General features: G+C 37.5%; 1 non-coding gene and 1 pseudogene across 1 annotated transcript; both read right to left on the reverse strand.

Moving 5' to 3' along the window:
- Positions 1-830: 830 nt before the first annotated feature.
- Positions 831-980, reverse strand: LOC114006227 (uncharacterized; annotated as a pseudogene).
- A 745-nt stretch (positions 981-1,725) lies between these two features.
- LOC114006226 (U4 spliceosomal RNA) lies at positions 1,726-1,865 on the reverse strand. Its single transcript, XR_003547982.1, has one exon. It is a non-coding gene; the product is annotated as a U4 spliceosomal RNA (small nuclear RNA).
- Between the last annotated feature and the right edge of the window lie 1,003 nt (positions 1,866-2,868).

Consider the following 2,868-nt stretch of genomic DNA (forward strand, 5'->3'; position numbering starts at 1 on the left):
CTCTCACTATGGTTTGAGCAAGTCTGTCTCTCTCCAGCAAGTGCATGTGCCCTATGGCAAAAACCGTGAGAAAACAAACAGCAAAACAAAACAATAAAGCAACAAAAAAGAGAGCTTTAAATAATATTAATATTATGGCATTAGGGTCATTATATAGTATTAAATCTAAGAAAATAAGATTTACACTTAGAATTTTATAAATAGATTTAATATTAAAGGAAACAGAAGGAAATAGTTCTCAAATATTAATATCTTCTGGATGAGAGACTATGAGTAAATGTAATATTTATTTTAAAATGCTGTGCATTTCCAAGAAATCAAAATATCTAGGAATAGGGACCAGCAGTTGGTGTAATGACTTATGTTGCTGGAATCCCATGTAGGAACCAGCAGTTGGTGTAATGACTATGTTGCTGGACTCCCATGTAGTTGATCATGGTTCATATCCCGGACCTGGTGGCTTAGACTCACACCAGGCACATGCGCATGCATGTCCAAGATCCTGAGAGGAGAATGGTGGAGAAGGGATTGTGGTGTGGCCATCCCCCTGAGGGGTGATTTCTTGTTTTCTATCTCTCTGTCTTTCTCTGTCTTTCTGGCAAGCACACATGCCCTATAGCAAAAAATCTCAAAAAGAAAAAAAAAATCTAGGAATAGATCTAATCAAGGTAGTAAAAGTTTTCTATAAAGAAAATTTTATATCACTTATAGAAAAAAAATAAGAAGACACACACACACACAAAATGGAAAGACATCCCATGTTCATGGATTGGAAGTGTTAACATCCTTAACATCCTTAAAGTATCTCTACTGCCAAGAGTGATTTATAGATTAAATGCAATACCTGTGAAATTCCCAATGATATTCTCCACAGAAATAGAACAAGCAATTATAAAACTTGTTTGGAAAAAGTTTTCAATTAGCAATAGTGGCCCCTTGGATAAACTTCATTGGCTACAATACTGCCACTGCACAAAGCCAACTGATTTTTTTTTTTTGCTTTAAATAATATTAATATTATGGCATTAGGGTCATTATATAGTATTAAATCTAAGAAAATAAGATTTACACTTAGAATTTTATAAATAGATTTAATATTAAAGGAAACAGAAGGAAATAGTTCTCAAATATTAATATCTTCTGGATGAGAGACTATGAGTAAATGTAATATTTATTTTAAAATGCTGTGCATTTCCAAGAAATCAAAATATCTAGGAATAGGGACCAGCAGTTGGTGTAATGACTTATGTTGCTGGAATCCCATGTAGGAACCAGCAGTTGGTGTAATAACTATGTTGCTGGACTCCCATGTAGTTGATCATGGTTCATGTCCCGGACCTGGTGGCTTAGACTCACACCAGGCACATGCGCATGCATGTCCAAGATCCTGAGAGGAGAATGGTGGAGAAGGGATTGTGGTGTGGCCATCCCCCTGAGGGGTGATTTCTTGTTTTCTATCTCTCTGTCTTTCTCTGTCTTTCTGGCAAGCACACATGCCCTATAGCAAAAAATCTCAAAAAGAAAAAAAAAATCTAGGAATAGATCTAATCAAGGTAGTAAAAGTTTTCTATAAAGAAAATTTTATATCACTTATAGAAAAAAAATAAGAAGACACACACACACACAAAATGGAAAGACATCCCATGTTCATGGATTGGAAGTGTTAACATCCTTAACATCCTTAAAGTATCTCTACTGCCAAGAGTGATTTATAGATTAAATGCAATACCTGTGAAATTCCCAATGATATTCTCCACAGAAATAGAACAAGCAATTATAAAACTTGTTTGGAAAAAGTTTTCAATTAGCAATAATGGCCCCTTGGATAAACTTCATTGGCTACAATACTGCCACTGCACAAAGCCAACTGATTTTTTTTTTTTTGAGAGATTTTCACTGTAGGGCGCGTGCGCTCGCCAGACAGACAGAGAGAGACATAGAGACAGAAAGCGAGAAATCACCCCCCAGGGGGGATGGTCACGCCGCAATCCCTTCTCCTCCATTCTCCTCTCGGGATCTTGGGCACGCACGCACACGCGCCCGGCGTGAGTTTTAAGCCACCGGGTCCGGGACACGAACTGCGGTCGACTACGTGGGAGTCCAGCGACATAGCCATTACGCTAACTGCTGGTTCCCAAAGCCAGCTGATTTTTGACAAAGGGTACCAGTCAATCCAGTGGGGGAAGGAAAACTGCTTTAACAAATGGTGCTGGAAAATTGGATATCCACTTGCAGGAAGATGAATCTGAACCCTTTCCTCTCACCATTGACAAAAATCAATTCAAAGTAGGTCAAAGATCTAAACTTAAGACCTCAGACTGTAAACCTGCTACTGAAAAATTCTGGGGAAACTGTGGGAGACATTGGAGTAGACAAAGACTTCTTAAATAAGACCCCCAAAACACAGTCAATAAGCCCAAAAATAGACAAATGGGATTACATTAGATCAAGAAGTTTCTACATGGCAAAAGACACAGTAATTAGTGTGAATAGAAAGCCCTCAGAATGGGAAAATATTTTTGTAAACTATGTATCAGATGAGGGACTGATAACCAGAATGCACAAGGAACTCAAGCAGCTGTCTTGAAAAAAGATGATTAAACCCTATTAAAAGATGGGAGGAGTTGACAAAAAACAAACAAACAAACAAACAAAAAAACCCAACCCTCTAAGGAAGACATGTGAATAACCAAAAGGCACATAAAAAAATGTTCAACATTCCTCATTGTAAGGGAGATGCATATAAAAACCACAATGAGATATCACCTAACTCCAGTAAAAATGACTAAAATTAAAAAATGATAAGTTCTGGCAGGGTTGTGGTCAAAAGGGAACTCTCCTACACTGCTGGTTGAAATGTAAATTGGT

This window comes from Tupaia chinensis, unplaced genomic scaffold (assembly GCF_000334495.1).
Source record: "Tupaia chinensis unplaced genomic scaffold, TupChi_1.0 Scaffold146386_1, whole genome shotgun sequence".
Taxonomy (NCBI): Eukaryota; Metazoa; Chordata; class Mammalia; order Scandentia; family Tupaiidae; genus Tupaia; species Tupaia belangeri.